Raw genomic sequence first — 22266 nt, 5'->3', positions numbered from 1 at the left:
TAGCTTTGGTCTTTCACTGACCCAAATCCCTGGGATGGCGCTAGAAGTCATTTGGGTCCCTGAGGGGAGGCTTATTAGTGCTTCACTCCCTCCCCTCTCTTACTCAAATTGCATAAAAAGGCTGCAGATTCCAAACTCTATGGTTTGATGAATGTAGTGCAGATGGAAAGCATAAGAGAGGTCAGAGTCGGTTGCCATTGGGCTAAGGGTGTCCTATTTTCATGCAAGCGAAAAAGATGACTCAGAAAATACAAAACTATTGTTCATGCAGAACCAATGTTAAACTAACAAAACTTCTTTAATAAATAACAGAACTTGTCAATGGTAAGAGTCTCATCTAGCAGTTCACATGACTTTAAACACTGTTCAGCCACCCACATGTCATAAACAATATTAGTAGATATGAAAAATTGTGGCATCTGTTTTTCTTAATGCATGCGTGTATATGTATATGTGTCACTGCCTTGAATCCACTGAAAAACTAACAGGTATAAATTTACTATGAGTAAAAAAATTAAAATATATTATTTTTATTATTTAAATTTATTTATTTGTAGACTCCACCTGACAACAGGGTGGGAAATTAGCAATGCCAGAGTTCAATTTCTTACTTGCTTTAGAGTATTTTTTCATTGTTTTAAAAATACTTTGGCTTGGTGTATGTCATGTAGGGGCAATGTCATTGGATGGGATCCTGGTGGATAAATAGTTACTTTTTCCATGAGGTGAACATCTTCAAAGGTGCTCTAACTGTGATGGAATCCTCAAGTACCCATTTAATAACCTTTCACAAGTGGTCTCATGATCAAAAAGCCTTGGGACCCCATAAGCAGGATTTATCTGGGACGGTGGCTATGCAGCTGGTTACACAGCTGGGAAACTGGATGAAACAACAGTCAATCAATTCATTTTGGCCATTTCCATGATTACCAGTAATTGTTCCAGCTGCACTGATGTGTGGTGATCAATATTCATTGTAATGATGGCAAAAATGGACAGCATGCATGCCCCTTTGTCTTTCTATTTCACATATGTTGACCTGGCCATAATAGCACAAAATAATTCATTCAACCAGCAGCTTCTAGCTTCTAACTCTCCCATTATAGAATGCCACAGTAGCAAGTGAGCATTAAAAACAAAGTAAAACAAGACTTTCTAGCAACTGGGTGCCTTAATCAGTGCCAAGAATACTTTGGGGAAGGTGGGTGGATGGCTAGATTGAGAGAATAGCAAAATGCCAGTGTTCCAACATCTGCAACATTTAGATGCTCAAAGTTGCATCCCAGCAGGATCAGTTGAGTCCTTGAACCTACCCAAAAAGGGAAAGTGGGGACTTCTAAGAGGATGACTAAGAAAGTGAGCTCCAAGGGGGTGTCCAGGAAATCCCGAACACCGCAGGACAGTAAGAGATGTCAGTTTACCCTTATCCTGGAGCTTCCATCAAGGTACATTCCATACATGACTACTGCTCCCCCTTTTTTTTTTTTAAAGATTTTATTTATTTATTCATGAGAGACACAGAGAGAGAGAGAGAGGCAGAGGCAGAGGGAGAAGCAGGCTTCCCGCCAAGCAGGGAGCCCGATGTGGGACTCGATCCTAGGACCCTGGGATCATGACCTGAGCCGAAGGCAGACGCTTAACCGACTGAGCCACCCAGGCATCCCGACCACTGCTCCCTTTTTAAGGTCCCACTGTTCATGCTGAACAAATTCCTCAGAGTTGGCTCTCAAGAATCTATGTGAGATGCTAGCCTCTACTCTATGGATTGTTCAGTTAGTTGGAAGCTAACTGAAGCCATTGCCAGAGCACTCAGAGATTTTAGATCTATCTATCTATCTATCTATCTATCTATCTATCTATCTATCTATATCATTTATTTACTTAATCAAAAAGGAAAGAACTCCTTGGAATCCTTGAAATCTGCCTTAAAACTCAAGCATCTTTTATCCTCCTTTTGAGAAAACCAACACGTTCTTCAAACACAACACATTGTCTCTTATTTAAGAACTCCGGTTGTTGAATGGAAGATTGCATTTCTCAGAGAAGATTTTTAGAAGTTAGACGAAGGGTAGAAGGAATGAATGATAAGCGTAAGGGTAACAAAGGGTGTGTCTTTCTCTGGGAAGAAATATAACTAAAGACTCCTTTTTAAAATCAAAGATGTATTTCAGTTAAAGATCATAATTGCGTTCTAAAGAGCTAAAAAAAATGCATAGCCATGCCAAGCTAACCTCTTTTTTTCTAAATTGCCTTCAGTTTCTAACATTCAGCTGCCAATATGTTTTTTTTTCCCCCAAAATTAGCAGAATCCTTCATCAGCATTAAGTTTGAGTAACTTTTACCTGGAGCTAATATGTGCTCTAAGACAGTCACTTTATCACCCTGGGCTTTACTTATTTCACTAAAAACAAAGGTTAAGCCTGGTCTTCTCCAGATGCTGGGAGACTTTAGACCAAAAATTGCTTATAAGATGGGGATAGTAATTCATTTTGTGTTAAGAGCTCTTGAGACATGGCTCTTCTCAGCTCTCTCTCTCCTCTTCATAATGAAATTTTCTCCTAGCATAGAATGGAGGTCTTAAAACACCAGGTATTCTCAGCAAATTGCTATCTGATTCAATTTAACAAGCATGCAATTGATAATAAGAGAAATGCATAATATTAATCCTCATTATTACATAAAATTTTTTCTCTTAAGATTTGCTTTCACATACATTATCACATTTTTATTCTCACAAAATTTTATAACCTAGCTTATTAGGTGATGCTCTATGATTCAGGCTTTCAGTGACAAGGGCAGGCCCAAGTTCTGTCTGTCACATTTGCTTTAGTTTGGTGTTTTCAGAAAAGGTGGTGTCTGGCCCCAGTCATAAACCCAAGAGGAGCAGCAGAGCCTAAACTAAGGGCAGGAGGCAGCAGGGGTCAGAGCAGGGACTGGACCCGGATTCTGTTCCCAGCACCACCTCTGGAGGGATGTGTGTGTGGGGGGGAACTGAAATCTTCTCTCCAGGGTTGAGTTTTTTCAGCATTAAAATGAAGGTGTCTTCCCATAATCCAGGACTCTCTTCCAGCTCTGTGATTCTTTATAATTGACAGCAGAGCATCATTTAAATTCTAGGTACTGGATTTTGAAATTATTTCAAATGCTGATTATACTTCATTTTAAAATTAATATTAATGCCTCCCAATGTGTCTGAGTCCTCAATTTGCTGCCTGCAGCAGGTAAGGGAAAAACCAGGGAGTTTGAGCAGCGTGTGCCAGCATGTAGAAAGTTCTTTAGGAAAATCTTATTGCTATTATTTATCGCTGGAGGTGTGGCACTTACTCTGTGTGAAACACCAAGTTAAAGATTTCATCCACTCTCTCTCATTTAATTCTTCACATAACTCTCTGATGTGTTTGTTAATATTCCCATTTTATGTAAGAGGAAACTGAGGCTCAGAGAATTTAACCACACTGCTGATGAGTGATGGATCTAGGGTTCAAACTTGTGTGTAACTGATTCCAAAGTGGATGTTCTTGATGATTACCTAATACTGCCTACTAAGAAATTGAATGGCACACCCATGCACGGGCGTGCATGTGAGCACACACACAAACAAACATGTGAGCTCACACACACACACACAACTTGTCTGCATAAAAACAAATAAATGCTTGACTGAGAAGTGGATCACATAGATGCATACAGGCGTCCGTGTTCCTATAGGTGATCACACCTACACTGGTTCCAAAGTGTCTGAACCAAGTATTATGGACAAAAGGCTGGCCTCCAGCTGCTTATGAGTCATTCCAGGTCAGCTTTGCTGACAAAAAAAACTTCTGATTAACTTCCAGTGTCATGTTTGTGTTATTTTCAACATCCTTTGACTCCATGCAATAGAACACACATACAGTGGCGAGAAATATGTTTAGTAAGACCTTTTGAAGATGCCATGCCTGCTAATCCACAGACAGTGGCCGAATGGTGGTCAGAGTGTGACCTGTGTGTCATTTCTAGAGGGTTATATACAGACTGGTAACCGATTTTATTTACAATCTGCTAACTTCACTAAAATAGATGCTCCATTTCGAATGACCACCTATTCCATAGAAATGGAGATTTTCTTTTAGAATAGTACTTCTGCACAAATACTATCATCACAGAGTTATGAGCCCAAGATTTGATTATTCAGGTAACTGGACTAGAGCAATCAGACTGCCTTTAAAAGTTTATGCACAGCACTAAAATTCCCTTAGAATATGTTTCCTATAGCAAACAGTTATAAGCCATAGATGGGCCAGAAACATATCTATCTTTCTGTCTTATGACATCGCTACCATTTCTGTTCTCTGAGAAGGAAGCCTCATTTCATTTGGAAGTTATTACCCTGAGATGACCAAACCCTGCCCCAAGATGCTTAATATTTACTTTGTCTTTGAAGAGTAATAGTTAAAGTTATTTCCCCATCTGCATGATTTCAAGAAAAAAAAAAACCAGCCAACTTCTTAAACCCTGTCCAGTCGTGACAGAGACCAAGATTCCACAATGTAAATGAACCTCATTAATCAACTCTATTATTTGGGGGAGTAATGAACATTTTGCTATTTGACATCTGGTAGTGATTTACAATAAAAGATACAGGAATTTCTAGTTTACAAAAGTGCACATGTATGATTTGATTTCTTTTGGTGTATATATTTATATATAAATCCCCCTGCTGCTTTTCTTGGCCAAAAAACACACACACAAAAACAAAAAACAAAAACAAAAACAAAAACCCAAACAACAAAAACCCAAAAATGGTGGGAGCAAGGGAGCTCTCCGGGTGGGGTTAGACTATAAACTGCATGTAGATTTATAACTAACTAACCAGCTTAGAGCAAAATGTTGTGTGAGCTCTGTAATGTGTAAAATCTGGTGTTTATGTAGCTCTCAGGCTGGCTCAATACCAGTTACTAGTGAGTGATATCTAAACATAAAATAATTTCTACATAAACTGTGGGTTTGTAAAAATGTAAGCACTGTATTTTTGTGTAGTCTGAAAGAAGGTATTCTTTGAAATATTATTAGTGTAGGGCATGATTCCACCCACTGTATTTCTGTGAATTTTTCTTTTCTTTTTTTTTTTTTTCCTTCTTGGAAGACTGATTGGGGACTTGGGCCTCTACCAAAAAGTCAACATGTACTTATAAAAATCTTGATATGTGATACACTGACTAAAGTGAAGTTTATGATTTACTTCAAGTCGACTTTGCTACTGTACAATGAAAGCTTGAAATGAATGCATAATCATTAGGAATGTGCAGCCTCCAACTAAGCCATTAGTGCACAGGCGGGCTTTTTGGTGGTATTACCTTACAAACAACACCGATGTTATGTCAATGATTAAATATATGAAAAAAAATCACTCAGCTGGAGGCGGAAAGAAAAATGAGATTAGAAAAGATTTTCAAATCATGGGAATTAAGCATTAATGGGTGGTTGTTTAGATTTAAGAAATGCAATACTCTCTTCTACAGTGGGCTATGAAATTAGGTATTTATCCCTTTTAACAAGTTCCACATGTAATAAACGAACATGTTAGTGGCATAGTTATGATGCTCTTATGAAAAGCACTTTCAAAGCTTCTTTGCATATTCAAACCTCTTCATGAGCCTCTTGTCTGAGTCACTATTAGCTGTTCAAAGAGGTCTTTGGCATCTAGAGAAAGTCCAGTTGAAACCAGAAGGCAAAAGTAGGGATGGGTGCTTGGGTGGCCTTGGTGAAAAGACTGGCCACTCAGACACGATCCAGAATTTGAATATAAAGGACACTAGTTCCTAACCACATTCTACTAAATGAAGTCAAATCTGGCAAGATTCTTCCTGGTGATTAGTATACTGGAAAGAGAATGGTTTCTTGCTATATCGGTTGTGACTTTCTATTGCAAAGGACAGAATCCCACCTAAAAATGACTTAAGGATAGAAAGACAATATATTGTCTCACCAAATGAAAATTCAGATGTATATATGGCCTTAGGGGCAGGGGAATGCAGATTTCAGGCATTTTCTCCATAGATCAATTTCTTGCCATCAATTCACTCTGCCTTCCATTGTGTTGGCTCCATCTTCAAGCTTCATATCAAGATTCTCAATAGCTCCAGTTCACATCTCATATATGCTGTAGACCCAGCCAAGCCTGGGCTTCTTCCTCCATGTGTGCTTTCATGGGCCCAAATATCACAAACACGAGAAATCTTACTTTATTAAAGACATGGGATGCTTCCATCACTTGTAGTTCTGAACTGAGCTCTTGCCCAGCGCAACCTATAAACTAAACATCTGCTCTTGTGACTAAGTCTCCTCAGGCCCCAGGGAAATGCTTTTTCTTAGCACCTCAAAACAATTAGCAGTTGCTTCCAAAGCCTGTGAGGTACGTGGGTTGCCAGGTGGCTGCTGACACAGGAAGTGGGCACTGCTTTGGGGCACAGGGACAGTCTGAGCAGTGGAAGCACTTAGGGAAGAGAAGAGAAAGGAAAAATTCATTAACTTGTCAAATCTTCTCAGAGAGCAGGAATGTAATAGCTTTTCCCATAATGAGGTGTCCTTTTGATGTGGTACTGAGTGCCCATTTTCTCGCTTCTCTCCATACTGCAATCCTTGGCTCTGGAAGAACACATGAATTAACACAGTATTTACAATAGTGGAACATGGTGACTCAGAAATATTTTTGCAATATTAAGTAATTCAATTATTTTTAAATTAGTCCATACTTAGGTTGAGACAAAACAGAAATGAAGCATAATACAAATTGTTTACATTGACAACTGGATGAACATTGAATGCTAGAATAATGAGTAGCTTTATATTTATGAAAATAAAGGTTTGTTTCAAAAATTAAAAGTTAGTTTCATTTAAATGCACTCATTTAAAAATCGTGCCCAAGGTAATTACAATTAATTTATTATCCTTTAATATTTTGATAGATATTTTCAATATTTAGAAAAAGGATTTGGAAAGTGTAATAAAATTATTTACAAAAATTTTTAAATTTTAGACCTTGCCTTAATTTATTTTCTTACCTTAATTTATATTTTTGATGAAAATATATTCAATAAAACATAGGATATACTTTAATTTATTTTAATTAACATATACTTTGATTACAGTTACATTGTATACTTAACCATTTAAATTATTGAGAAAAGTTGAAATGATATTTTTATGATTTAGCTATGTAAAAACTATAGCTCATATTTTTAAACTTGTCATTATGAAAGGATATTGGTTAAGAGAGGTGGCTGGCACATATTTTATTTAACCATTTATTACATTAAAGTATTGCTTTAAAATGTGTGTAATGTGTGAATCTCCATTTGTATTCCTCACCCAAGCTCTACAGATGTTCAGGGAGGGTCTGCTCACCCAATTTCAACAGCAAGTCCAGCAGAAGTGAGTCCAGGATGGAGTGGAAGAAGTTTTGCTTTAACATAAAGTTCTGGAAGTGAATTTTATTTGTACTAATTGGCCTATCTAGTCCAATCCCTAAACGTTCATTTATATTTGCTGAAGATACGATTAGTACAGTAGTGAGAACGAGTGAACCAATAGTTTTAGAGATCTTTAAGTTTTATAAACTGAGGACAATGTGAAAGTTTAGAACATATGATTACAGAAAAAAAAATTAATTTGGCTGAGGCAATGATACAGACATTAAACTTTGCTTCCAGGCACCACTTTCAGAGATTTGTTTTCAGTTTAAGAAGATTTTTTGTTGTTGTTGTTGTTATGCAAGGGCAGAAATAAAGATTAAGAACAACAAAAACAGCAACAACAAAAAATTGAAATATTTCTTATACCCCAATGGTTTCACTCACAACTCTTTCATTGCTTGCCCAAAAGATTGCCTGCACTTGTGTAGGCGCAGAACTAAGAGCTAGATGTTGGCATTGCTGTACTCATAATCCGATCAACTCTAAGTATAAAAATGGATAATCATCATTTAGAAACACAATCCAGCAAGATATCTGATCTTAAGTACTATACAATTAAACCAGTTTCAAAGGACTCAAAATCAAGTAGAAATTTACTAATAATTATAGTACCATATTATGCTTTTTAAAAGCTTTGTATATTTTCAAAATGCTCTGACACCCATCATCTTATTTGATGATGAATTTGGACAATGTGATCAATGACACTGACTCATTTTCCTTTTCAGTTAAAGGGTAATGCCCAAAGCAAGATGCTGGGAGTTTTCCTTAGCTTTTTCTACAGTTTGGTAGTTTTTACCTTTGTGAATGTCAATTAACGTTTTGAGCTACATGGTGTGATACACATGGACATATGGTAGGGTTTGAGGTGGTTTTAGCAACAATGCTATGTTATTTATCTCAGCTATATAACCAGCCATACCCTTCTTCAGTGAAGAGACAAATATCAGTACCGAAACCAACAAGCTTAGCCAGAAATAATAATTAGTATCCCTAGTAAACAAAAGTTTCATAATTTTATAATCAAAAAAGGAATCATTTCCATTACACAGAATTGAGCAGAAATTGATCAAAATTGAAGTCAAATTGATCATTTTGATTCATGACATCAAAATATTTGCTTCTTTTAGGTCTTCTTTGGTCACGTCTAGTGTCACTGAAGATTAACTAGATGGAAGTTGCAAAGAGCTTTGCAACTTACTCGAAGTTGTCAGTACTTTCTGTCACAGAGGACTTGGCATCACCATGACTAACATCAGTCTTCCAGAATGATAGATAACCAGGTTGAGGTTATCTTTGGCTTCCAAATCTCCCAAGGGGCATACTTATCCCAATAACCACAGGTAGTTAGAACTCTTTAATGTAACTGGGTTATATGGATATCCTCTCCTCCAAACTGAAAATGCCCTTGTTGTGATGATCACTGGGTGATATATGTAAGTGTTCAATCACTAAATTGTACATCTGAAACTAATATTACACCATATGTTAACTAACTAGAATTTAAATTTAAAAAATCAGCTTCTGTATATATAAAAGATTGCTTCTTTGTGGCAAACAGCATTGGATTCATTCATTTATTTACTCATTCTCTCAAGAAATCTTGAGTGAGCAGCATTCCCTTCAGTTAGAACTACCTTTCCTCAGGTAAGTTGGACAGGCTAAAGAGAGCCGCCCTGTTCTATAGACATTTTACTTGCCCACATCCAAACCCAAACCTTGAGAAGGAAGCAGACTTGGTCTGAAACCATTCACAGAATGTTCTGTTGAAGATGAAACTTAGTTGGTGGGTTTTGGTTCACACCACTGTCACAGACACTCTTTCCAACTCACCTTCCACCTCCTTTTTGATCGTTCCAAGAAGAGGATTCTGGGGATGCTTCCAATTCTCACACTGGGAATGTACTATCAACCACTTTGTCCTACCAAACAGCCAACTAACAACATGATTTTCAGGTGAAAGGAAAAAACAAATGTAATTGGCCTGAGGCTTCAAATATATTTCACTATTTAAAAATAAAATATCATAGCTGGGTACTTAAAATAACAAAAATCAAGGAAGTTTCACTCCTTAGCCAATTTATTTATTTTTTATTAATTTCTTGGTCTGTTAGATTTTCTGCTGATCATGGAAACCAAGATACTCCCTTAAGCTCTCAATTCCTTAACACAATTGCTACCAGAATGATTACCTATTGTGCACCCATCACTCTGCTGGAGCCAGATATGAATGTTTGTCTTGGGGCTCTGTAATGGAAAGTACTCAACCAAGTGTTCATTTTTAAGCCACAAAAGGGTTTCTGAAAAGGATAGGGTGATGCAACAAGCATAAGCCTCAAATGGTATTTCCTAAATAGGTAACGTCACAGCAAGGTATTTCATCTCTGAGATGGTTCTCAGTTATTTCCTGCATAGCCAGGACTGGCCTCCAGTCTGGAGGAGTGTAGAGTTTGGATGTGGGTGGGTTCATCACCATAGAGACCAGTAGACATGGCTGAGCAACTGCCTGAGAGGTATGGTCACCCTCAGTAGATGTTTTTGAAGGCTGGGTCCTGTAGATGTGCTACTGTGGGGTAAGGTTATCCTGAAGCTCTTCCAAGACACTTCTAGTGTGTGTGAAGATGACCCTCTCCCCCTCGAGAGCATTTAGAGTAAAATTCCCTGTTAATTAGTTGATCTATCCCACAATGTAAGAATGTGACTGCTGGGTCAAAGTTCACCAGTTGCCAGCTACCTACTACCTCAAAAAGCCTCTGGCAACTTGGTCTTGCCCACAAAAGCTGTTCAAGCACTGATTGCTGGGACGCCTGGGTGTCTTAGTCAGTTAAGCGTCTGCCTTTGGCTCAGGTCAGGATCACAGGGTCCTGGGATCAAGTCCCTTATCCGGCTCCTTGCTCAGCGGTGAGTCTGCTTCTCCCTCTGCCTGTTGCTTCCCCTGCTTGTGCGTACTCTATCTCTCTGACAAATAAATAAAATCTTTAAAAAAAAAAAAAAGAACTGAGTGCTGCTGTCATTATTGCTGTTAGGGGAGAAAACAGACTGTGGGATGTGTCCACCTTTTAGGGAATTGGGTGGTATTGACTCACAAAAAGTGGATGGAATGGGAAAAATGTGATCTACTTTGGCTTAAATAAATACCTATTTGTATGATAGATCGAAGCTTATTTTTGAAGTCTTACTCCTTCTTCAGACAATCCTTTTGCCTACTCTCCCTACATCCATCCCATAACACACACCCACTGATTCCCCCCTCACACATACATATACTCACACATTCACACACACACCCACCAACACCAACACCACACACACTTACCTGGCTAAACTCTATCAGCTTAAGTCTCATTTATCACTCTTAATCTTCTTGGAACCAGAGCATATCCCCAGAGTCTTTCAGTCCCCTGGAACAGTCTTAACCAACTGAGCCACCCAGGCGCCCTCCCCTGGAACAGTCTTAAGAGCATCTCATTCCCAAAGTCTCCCCAGGGTTGCACAACCCCACCCTTGCATACTCTGTCGGGCAATCCCCCGGTCCCTAAGCATGCCAGAATTACACAGAGCAAGTTCAGATCAACACCCTAGATTTTCAACCAGATTTACACAATTGTGCAGAAAACAAAAGACCCTTTCTTTCATACCAGTAGACACATAACTAGAGAATTGCTTTTCCAAGAGTGTGAGCCTCTGACCTATTAGACAGGAGATAAGTAAACAGAGGATGAAAGAAAAGTCTACATGGCTTCTCCAGGCCAGGGGGATGTTGCCAGAGTGAGAAGTCCTTTGGAGGGGTCTGAGATCTGTGCATACTGTCTGTGGAAGAGGAGGTGGGGGGGGCGAGGAGGAGGAAGTTGGGAGGGAGCGTGTTGCTCACCTTCTACACTGTGCTGGAAACTCCGCATTGGTTCTGACTTTGCTCTAACATTTTGGGTTCACTTACATGCCAGATTCATCCTAGCTTCCATCAGCTGCAGATCAATTTCTAAATTGTTCTGGGAAAGTCACATAATGAAAACTTGTCAGTGAAGAAAAATGAGTAGCGTCAGTTGTAGCCTGACTCGCGACCGGTTACTGGTGGGGGCTTAATGCACTTCGGGTCTCCCTTAGTGGAATATTATATACACCACCTTCCTAATGTGCACGATGGTGTGAATTAGCTTTTGGAAACTGCTGGGGAGCCTATAATTTAGGGACTCAGGGCCATAACCACAGCAAAGAAAAGGATTAGGGTCAAAAATAGAATAGTTCAAAAATAATATTGGAAGCATTTTTACCTAGTATGAAGCTTTTGCCAAAAGAAAGAACAGCCAGTATGCTCTTAACACCTCCTTAGAGGACGCTAAATTCAAAAGTATGGTTTTGGATTTGTCAATATGATACATAAAACGCAACTTTCTATGGCTATAATTAAATCACTTAAAAACCTCAGTCTAAAACACAATAACACTTTCATCAAATAATTTTGTTCTGTGCAAAGGATATGAACACTTTAAGAACAAATATTTGGAAAATTTGTGCTGCAGGTCACTGGTAAGTTCTGCTGGTAGACGGGTACACTTTTGAAAGGTGCCATTCCGTTGTATGCAAATGAAGTTATTTCTAACTCCACTCAAACAGGTGACTAGAAAATGTGGAAGGAGGTTACATGAATTGGGTGGGAATGTGTTTCATGCACCTGCTCTTATTATTAATAAAACATATTGTGAAAATCAAATCAGCTGTTTGTATGTTTCCCTAATGGCAGAGTCAGAAGGCAGGCTGGAAAACCCAACTGCCTTCTTGTTTGAAAAAAAAGACACAAAGTTAGCATCCTCTACTAAAAAAGAAGGAATGTTAAAAGGCTACACATGTGATTGCAAGCTAACTGGAAAAAAAAATAAGAATCATTAAGTAAGGGGTGTCTGCATGGCTCAGTCAGTTAAGCGTCTGACTTTGGCTCAGGTCATGATCTCAGGGTCATTGGATAGAGTCCTGCATCGGGCTTCTGCTCAGAGGGGAGTCTGTTTGTCTCTCTCCCCTGCTTGTGCTCTCTGTCTCTCTCTCAAATAAATAAATAAAATCTTAAAAAGAAGAAGAAGAAGAAGAAGAAGAAGAAGAAGAAGAAGAAGAAGAAGAAGAAGAAGAAGAAGAAGAAGAAGAAGAAGAATTCCTAGGTAACAGTAGACAGTGAGGCCTCTGGGTCCCTGATATTTTTGGACCTGGTTATACCCACTGGTTACATCATATTAAAATTCACTGAAATTCTGTGTTTAGTAGTTAACCCAGGCTATTAACATCAATAGCCTTCTAAGTGGCTTTGCAATATCTCCTCTCATTCCTGTGGTCTTTCCACCTAGAAATAAATCAGATCATAACTTTCTCCTGCTCAACACGATCAAACCTCCTTATCTTGGCCTTGTGCTATCTGATCTGGCCCCTCTTTCCCTTCTTTGAGGTTGTCTCCCATCCCCCTTCTCCCTAGTTTCTGGCTTCAGCCATCCTGGCCCTTGAGACGTCCCTAACAGATGTTGCCATATTTTGCACTTGCTGTTCCCTTGTGCCTGAAATGCTCTTCCTCAAACATTTCTGCATGGCTTCCTTCCTGTATCTAAGTCTTGGCCTGGTTGTTATTTTCTCAGATATGCTTTACTTGACTTCCTTATGGAAAGAGCCACCCTACCGCCCCACCCACTCTCTAACACTTTACCTTCTTTTCCTTATAGTATTTATCACTACCGCATGTTAAATAATAAATGTATATGTCAATATTGTCTTTATCCCCATTAGAATGTCAAGTTCTGGAAGGGAGGTTTCCTCTCTCTCTCTCTCTCTCTCTCTTTTTTAAATTCATTGCTATATTCTCACCACCTAGAATGGTAAATGGGTCAATAAATATTTGTTGAAATGGAGAAAGGTCTATAAAGAGTGGAGGAAGGAGAACTCTGAAAGAAATAGGTGTAAGCAGGTCTTTGCTGAGGGTCGCATTGACCTGCTAGCTGCTTCAGGGGTGTCTTTAGGAGTCAGCACCCTGGCAGAAGACATCAAGGCCAAAATCAAGAACTACCAGATTCCCCTTTTGATAGCCTCTTTCCCAACCTGAACGGAACCAGGAGTTGCTGGCAGAACTACCTGGACGTCCACCACTGTGAGAAGGCAGCAGTGGCTGAAGGGGGATGACGTCTCCATGTGTGAATGGTACCGGTGTGTGTACAAGTCCCTCTGCCCCACATGCTGGGTGTCAGCCCGGGACAACCTCCAGACACAAGGCGCATTTCCTGGGAAGATGTGAACTGGCTCCACTCTCCTCTCCTCTGCCCCCCATCCTTTGCCCAGGATAGTGAAGGGGGACATGGGTACACAGTGATCCCCACCCTGGGATCCTGAATCATGGCTTAACTAATAATAAATACCCATTGGAAAAGCTTAAGACTGTGTATGCATGTATAAAAGAGCTGGATGATCAGGCAAGACACCGGGGTTGAATTAGTATCTTGACCAGTAAGAGGGGCTTCAGGGTGATTGCTTCTTTCTGTTTTGTTTTGTTTTATGTTGTTAAACTGACCACTTTCTCTATACCAGGCAATAGAGTGAGTGATTATACGAAATAACCTCAAGCCCCTGTGCGTGCTAAAATGTATCTGTATATTCCCCTTTATTATCTGTACAATTTCAAAAAACATCTCTTACATAGTTTTTGAACCATAAGAAAATAGTATAACTCCTGTGTGCCCCTTCCCAAAAGAAAGAAACAGGTGTAAGCAGAAATATTCATTAGTATAATTCCTTCAATTTAGTGGTTCCCAAATTCACCAGACTATAAAAATCATTTAAGTTGTTTAAAACACACACACACACACACACACACACACACACACACACACACACACACTTCTTGAGACCCGTCTCAGATTTAGGAAACTTCAGAGGAAGGTCCCCTGTCTTAGTCTGCTTAGGCTGCCATAACAAAATACCCCAGGCTGCATGTCTTGAACAACAGAAACTTATTTTCTCATAGTTCTGGAGGCTAGAAGCCCTAGATCAAGGTGCCTGCAGGTTTCATTTCTGTGAAGGCTTGTTTCCTGGCTCTGGAAGACCACCTTCTTGCTGTGTCCTCACATGGCTTCTTCTTGGTACCTGTGTGGAAAGAGATCTCTGGTGTCTCTTCCTTTTCTGAAAAGGACACCAGTTCTATCAAATTAGGGCCTACACTTACTCCATTTACCCTTAATTTCCTCCCTACAGGCTATCTCCAAATACAATCACATTGTGGATTAGAGCTTCAACAGATGAATTTCGAGGAGACACGATTCAGTCCATAACATCCCCCAGAAACTATATTTAAACAACATCCAAAGTTCCGAGGTAATTCTTATGGCCAGGAGAGTCTAAGAAGCAGTACTTAAGAATGAAAATAACTCCTCCTGGCCATAAGGAGACAGGGACTCTGTGGTTCTTACTTGAATCAGGCTGATGATATGGGAGAGAAATCCCCTAGGGAAAGATTTTGGATAATAAGCTAAGGTTTTGCATGGGATAAGAAAGGAGCTACAAAGATATGGAGGAAAATAACCAAATCCTAACCAAGTGTTTTGTTTTTTGTTTTCATTTACAAGTTTCTGTAGAGAGTTGAAATTGTTGTTCAGTCTTACTGAGATTTAGCTGAATAGAAATAGTCTGTTTATTGGGCAGTCTAAACCAGGTGCCAGGGTAAAGGGCGGGTGAAAAGGGTAGGTACTAAGGCTTCCTTCCATTCATTGCTGCCTTCAAATGTTTCTTGTCCAGGCTCCCTTCACGAATCTCTGAGGCACACTTCAGAGCTTGTTAGTAAAGTCCAGGCACTAAGGAGGTTGATCAAGTCCTGGACAGCTTAAAACTTCAATAGCAACTTCAATTTGAAGCATACCTACTCTCAGCTTCTGTATTTGGAGAGGAAAGAAGTTGTGTTTGCCCTTCCCTTGTTTTTCCTTTACTTATTCATTATTATTATTTTTTAACCCCTCCAGATTAGTAAGGGAATGGAAAAGATTAAAAAGAACACAACTATTTTCATTAAGTGGATGTTCTGGTCTTCCATTGGTTGTGGCTATCAATGCCCTTCTACGTGAGCATAGCCCATGTGCCATCTGTCTTGGGGGAACGTAAGTGAATTATATCAGAATTATACCTCTACTTCACAGTTATGTCCTGGAGAGATGTTCTATTTTGATCTCCTTTGGAATTTCCTTAGCTTCCTCCCCACTCTGGAAATACTTAAGCCTCATGTTATTAGGGTCTTTTGGCCCATCTTTCACAGAATCTCAGGGATAGGCCAGATGGTGGCAGTTCAAGATGTTTCTCTCTGGAATTTTCTGTCTGTCCCATCTCTCTCTTTCTCTCGTTTCCTTTCCCACCTGCTCAAATAGACAATAGGTGAATCCATAAGTGGGCCACCTGAGCTGAAGGGCAGCCGGGAAATGAGAGGCCAATGATTGCATCTGCAGTTCCTCCTCATTGTAAGTGGTCCTCCTGAGGGCTGCCTCTCTTGTTTCAATCTAGGAAAATTCTCTGAACTCCCATCCAGGCCAACCACACATAAAACAGTTTCAGAATTCCCTCTCTACCCTCAGTCATTTAATTATGTAGTAGTAGGAAGGGAAGGAGGACACAGTAGAGATGACTGACCACACCATAGGCCCAGGATAGGCTTAGGAAACTAGGAAGAGTGTTATTTTACCTTAAGCCTTTAGCTACAATCCTGAAACAATGGGAAAATTTTCCATTCATATCCACTTGTAAAACCATAATGAGATTTACATTTTTGATGCATGGCTGCAAATTTCTGTCAAAGCAGACTGTATATCACTGATCTTGTGTGACTGAGGTACTTTAGGAAGCTTCTGATGGACCTCTTAATGATAGATCGCATTTTCTATTTTTTCTTTACGGAATAAACAAATCCCTTTTGTAGACTAAATGTTTTAAATTCATTACCTCCCTCCAGTGTTTTTTAGATTACTTTTTCCTAATTATCCCCTCCCCTGTGAAATTTTAATATCACAGACATACTGTATAACTCGTCATACGATATCTGAGACTTTTCCACTCCTCCCTCAAGAACTGATTTTCATCCCCTGGAGGGCAATATTGGACCCATTGGGAATGCATGGGGAGTAATTACTGAAAAAGCAGATTTCAGAGTACTCAAATATACAATTGCTTTGGAAAGCTCCATGATCATAAGTTTTATCCAGTTTAGTTAAAATGATTGAAATAAACATTCCAGGTCCACTCTGAAGCATCTTCTCAGATTGCACAGCAAGTTCTTAGGTTAGGGGAAAAAACAACGAACAAACTGGGTCCCTAGCACAGACGTACTCTCCATCACCTGAGCCAGCTTAATGGTGTTTCTCCCTCAACTTCCATTTTTAACACTCTCCAAACATTGCCAATAATCATAAGTCCTTACCTCCAGCAGATGGCCTCTTTACAGACACTGGACGTCATTCAAATGTCTCCTTTGAGGACAATGCCAGCTCTCTGTTTCTTTTGATATGTGAGTGCTACCCTTTGTCAAAGACTGGTTCTCACTCCAGTCTGGAGTCTGTTATGTCAGAGAGGGGCCTAATGTGTGATTTTCTGCTTTCACCTTAACTGTAAAGGCAAACTTCAAATTTCAATTAGAAGTAATAGTCTATAAACCACCACATAAAATGTACAATTTTCATTCTCAATACTTAGTCTTATTCTTTCTCATTAGAGAGCCATATTGAACAATGAGGCTTTGCTTGCACATGTTAATGAAAGTGCCATGCCTGAAAAGAGTCATAAAATGGGAGCCCAAAACAAAAGGCTTGAGAAATTTATATAAAGATTTTGGTTTTTATTATAATCCCCCTGAAATAATGCTATACACAGTTGCTTTTAAATCTGTGCCATGACTATGGAGAGGGAAATTGGGAAATAATAGACTATTCTTTTATTCACACACTCTCCTTACTTCGCCTCACCACGACACCACCTAACCTAATCAGCTAAGAATTCAATTGTAACAATAATTACAAAATTAGGAATTAGAATTAGGACTTTTATAGAGTAGTTATATTTTCTATAAAAGAATTTCACTGGAAGAAAATACAAAAAGCTGAATATAAGATAATACTAGAAAATTAATAGCAAGGGAGGGAAATTCCAGGAAGTAATCTTCACATTTTTATTATAGATTTCATTCAGCTACAAGTAACAGAAAATTCCAATAGTTTAAGTGAAGGAAAATCCTAGAGATGCAGCATGGTATGGTGAATTATCTCAGTAAGATCCTTGAGGACTCAGGTTCCTTCCTCTCTCTATCACTTGTCCTCAGAAGTTATTTCCCTCTTGGTTACAAGATGGCTGCAGCAGTTCCAGGCATCCCATCCAGTTCTATGAAGGAAAAGGTCAGGTCTTGTGTGTGTGTGTGTGTGTGTGTGTGTGTGTGTGTGTGTGTGTATTTATCGGTCAGGAAAACTTTTCCTAGAAGGCCCCTACCCAACTTCTCTTTATTCCTTTCCTGGTGTCACATATTCATGCCTGGAACAGTGACTAACCAAAGAAAATAGGATGACCATGAGTATGTTAGAAAAGTTCCCTTAGGGCTGCCGATGGAGCCAACTTCCTAATGAAACCAAAGTTTGAGCAGAGGAAAATGGAAATCTGAATAATTTCAGGGCTCTTCCCCGGGTGAATGGGGGGTGGGGTGGAGAATAGCAGTTGGATTGGCAGTTACCAGTGTCTGTTCCATATTTCTGATTATATTTAACAGAAGTAGGTTTCATTTCTCCTTTGAAAAATTTTGAGCTACAAAAATGTCCAACTTCTGGAGATATTTTATCAGTTTTTATTGAACACTAAAAAGATGCAGCCCTAATTCACTTATTAGTGAAGCTCAGTGTCCACTGTCAGTTATCTTGGTGGATGTTGAGTTTCAATTTCATCCTTCCAGCCAAATACAACTGTTTTGCTCCAGACCTGAAGCATGCCTTGACCTATATAGCATTTTTCACTGCTGATTTCCCCCACCGAGCCCATTTCCCTCAATCTTCTTGAAATTCTCCTTTCTCTTAGTATTTGTGACCATGCTCCTCCATCCTTTTTTTCTTTTTTTTGGTTCCACTTCACCAATCTGATTATCTCCTGAAATTTGAGCCCTTTGTTAGCATTCTGCTGTCTATTTTGCTCATTTGGAAATATCATCTGTTTTTAAGGCATGAATGCCTAACTCTACATAGCATAGCTTGGAAACTTGTATTTTATATTCCTTAGGGAAATTCTTTCAAATTCAACATGGCTAAAGGTTATCACCAAATCTTTCTCCTGAAACTGATTGACCGGCTTTCTGAACTTAATGGCATCATCATGTGACAGAACTCAAACTCAAAACTTTGTGTCATGATTGGCTAGTTTTTACATTACCTTTTGTATTATCAAGCATGTCCTGTTGTTTTTTTCTACGGAGATGTCTCTCACATTGGCTTCTTAAATGACACGGTGCTTATAAAGTACTTAACAAAAGCGTTAGCCACAAAGTAAGAAATCAATACATGTTTGTTCCTATTGTTGCTGTTACAGTAGTAACAGAATATCATCATTGGATTTACTGAAAAATCCTTCTAAGTGTTCTTATTCTATTCAATTTCTCTCCAAGTTCATGTTTCACATTTCCTTATACCAACACATGCACCATGTTTATTACCTTACTTATGATTTTTTTTATTATTTAATACCTATCTGATTTAGCACTAACATCAACAAGGCTTTACATAATCTTATATTCCAAGGCTAACACACTGACTTCTCAGTACAAATCTCTCCTTCCATTAAATCAATCAACTTTTTATTTCTTCTTCTGGCTCATCTTGCCTCTATAAACTTATATCGGGTTTAGTATAAACTGAGGGTATTTAATTCAAATCCCTCAGTGTGTCCATGTGAAAACTAAGCACCACAGACTTGTCCAGGGTCAGGTGACCACTGAAGGAGAGCTTGGGCTCAAACTCAGATGCTCTGCTCCCCCCTTTCAAAGCTTTTTCTAATTCATCAAAACTATTAATGCTGTAATATTGCTTCTGACTTATATTAAACTCATGCTTAACTAATTTTTCTGTTAACTTTTTTCATGTAAGTGAATATAAATTCATTCTTACTGATGTCAAACTTTTAATCTAAAATAGGAAATATTAACTGAACTTCAATACTTTTTTTAAAATTGTTGACATCTCAGTGTTCTGGTCAACCAAGATCACTTTTTTATTTCCATTCTCACTATTCCTACAGCTCTTCAAACCAAAATACTATGGTAGACAACACAGTTCTAGGCACTGAGTAGGAATCTAATTACCTGCCAACCTAATGCTTCCCAGAGCACAGGTTGAAAGGTTCACATTAGTTAGCCATAGATGATACAATTTTATCTCACTTATATTTAAACCAAACCAGTGAATCTGGCCTCAGAATGTGGGGTCAGAATTGTGTTTACTGTGGCACATAGTCACATAAACAGTTCGAAAGGCACTTTTACAATGGCTCTATTCTGTAAACCGGGAGAGGGGGAAGGGAGGAAAAATGATAAGCAACCAAAGACTTAATCTGCAAGCTAGAACATGCTTATCAATAGCTTCATGTTCAGAATGGATGCCTCTCCAGCTTTGGCCATTGTCTTTCCTAAAATGTTGCAAAGACCCGTAATTAGGTCCCTATTATTTGAATCAATATTTCTCTATCAACTTTCTCATCTACATCAAAGTCTTCCCATGTGGAATATAAAGGTGGGGGAGCATCAGTTTAACTCTCGTGGCCAGACAAAAAGTGAGATGGGAGAAATGAGGTAAGAGAACTGGCAGGAAGAGCATGTCTTTGTTTCAAAAGTTTTATGTTGTAGAACATCTGGATGAATTCAGAGCCTATATATGACCCTATATCAGACCCTGATACCTCCAAACAAGAGACAGGAAATATAAGACTTCCAGAATGTAATCAATATACGATAAGGTATATGCAAGAAAGAATAAAAGTAGAGAAAAGAGCAGAAATGAAACAGCATCCTTATGTTTGGCTCCCTTTGGCCATGTCTACACCACAGAGCTATTTCTCAGTAGTCTGCAACAGATGTGCATAAATGTTTGGGGATAAAACTCAGACTGGCCTTGGTGGATCATCAAGGAGCAAATAGGCATTATGTCAAAGCTGTGATTAGCGGTACGAATATAGTTGCCCTAGAGTAATGCCAAGTGCAAACTTGGTTTACAGAAGAAAAATTAGTTGTTCTTAAACCAAGAAGAGAATACAATTTAGCCATTAGCCCACATCTTCTGATTGCATTATACTGTTCTCTGATGTACTCAGTAGCATGCAGACAATGGTTCTGGTACTCTTGTTTAAGTCTTCATGCATTTATCTGGTTTCATTCTTCCTTCATTTGTTTAGGAATACTTGGCTATTAATGAAAACAAAACTGTCTCCTGAGACGAGAATTGTTTTCAAACAGTCTCTGAGCTGACTCTGAATTTTTGTAACTGCCTCTTCTGTTATTCATACCTCTGACTTATTTTGTTTAAGTTCATCATTGCCTCAGGAGAATTATTATGACATGAGCCCCAATTATCCAATGAGTCAGTATCACCTAGGATATAACATATCTATTTGCCCCTTGAGTGTTACTTTAGGAAGAATGAGTTTTCTCTCTTAAGGAGTCCAATAGGGTTCTCTAATAAAAGCAATCATTTATAGCATGACTAATTTCTCATTCAAATTCTACCCTTATGTGTCCTGTGTTCACTTAGTATAAAGAAGTTATTGATCAATTATTGACATGATTAAGAATATTTCAGCTTCCCTAATATAAGGATGAACTTTAGAAGATAATGATGAGCTATTAAAATCAGTTTGTGTTTTATCTTTTATAGTCCCTATACTCCCTAAATATAGAGAATCCATTAACTTTAGATTAGGTCCAACAAAAAATAATCTATTTTCATCATGCTGTCTAAGGTTGCAATATTTATTTTCCATCCCTGGGAAAATGGTATCATTCTGATCATTTAAATACAAATAAATATCTTATTTCTCAACAGAGCTATTGGTCCCCACATCATCTGGCTCTAATAGGCAACAGGGCTTGCATTCATGAGTACCACAAGACTTGTAGCAAACAAAGAAACAATTCCTAACAGCACAAAAGTACCCCCTACTGTGGCTATAAACTGGGACCCAGCACAGAGGAAGCAAGCAAAAATGCCCATTTCCCAGTTTGTCCCTAGAAGGGGCTTAACTACATACTTTCCCAGCCACTGCCTGGAATTCGAGTTTCTAAAGAGCCTACATTTAGATACTAACTGCAATCCTCCTCTTTGGGACACTGATGGACCTTGGCATACCCTCAAATACTGGGAGCCACTGAGGACACAGAGAGAGGCTTGGACTATATAATGGTCATAAAGATAGTCACATAGGTCAGGAGAGCAATGGGTAAGCAAAGTGAGAATTTCAACAAATAGAAAATATTAAAAAGTACCAAACAGAAATCACAGACCTGAAGACTATAATAACTGAACTGAAAAATTCAATAGCAGGGCTCAACAGCTGACTAGATTAAGTGGAAGTAAGGATCAGTGGACTCAAAGATAGGGCAATGGAATTCATTCAGAGAAGTAAAAATTAAAAACGAAACAAAAATACAAAAGAGAGTGAAGATAGCTTATAGGACTTAAGAGATACCATAAAATAGACCTACTACATATACATTATGAGGAGAAGCAAGATGGCGGAGGAGTAGGAGACCTGGATTTCATCTGGTCTCAGGAATTCAGCTGAATAGGGATCAGAC

The 22266-nt window shown here is 38.8% G+C and overlaps 1 pseudogene; it reads left to right on the top strand.

The window, feature by feature from the left end:
• The first annotated feature begins 1344 nt into the window (after nt 1-1344).
• On the top strand, nt 1345-13719 carry LOC114210906 (cytochrome c oxidase subunit 6B1 pseudogene; annotated as a pseudogene).
• Nucleotides 13720-22266: the final 8547 nt, after the last annotated feature.

This window comes from Eumetopias jubatus, unplaced genomic scaffold (assembly GCF_037043125.1).
Source record: "Eumetopias jubatus isolate StellerSeaLion01/CBP00866 unplaced genomic scaffold, mEumJub1_p1.0 scaffold_3, whole genome shotgun sequence".
In the NCBI taxonomy this organism is placed as follows: Eukaryota; Metazoa; Chordata; class Mammalia; order Carnivora; family Otariidae; genus Eumetopias; species Eumetopias jubatus.
This window is presented reverse-complemented; position numbering and strand designations above follow the sequence as displayed.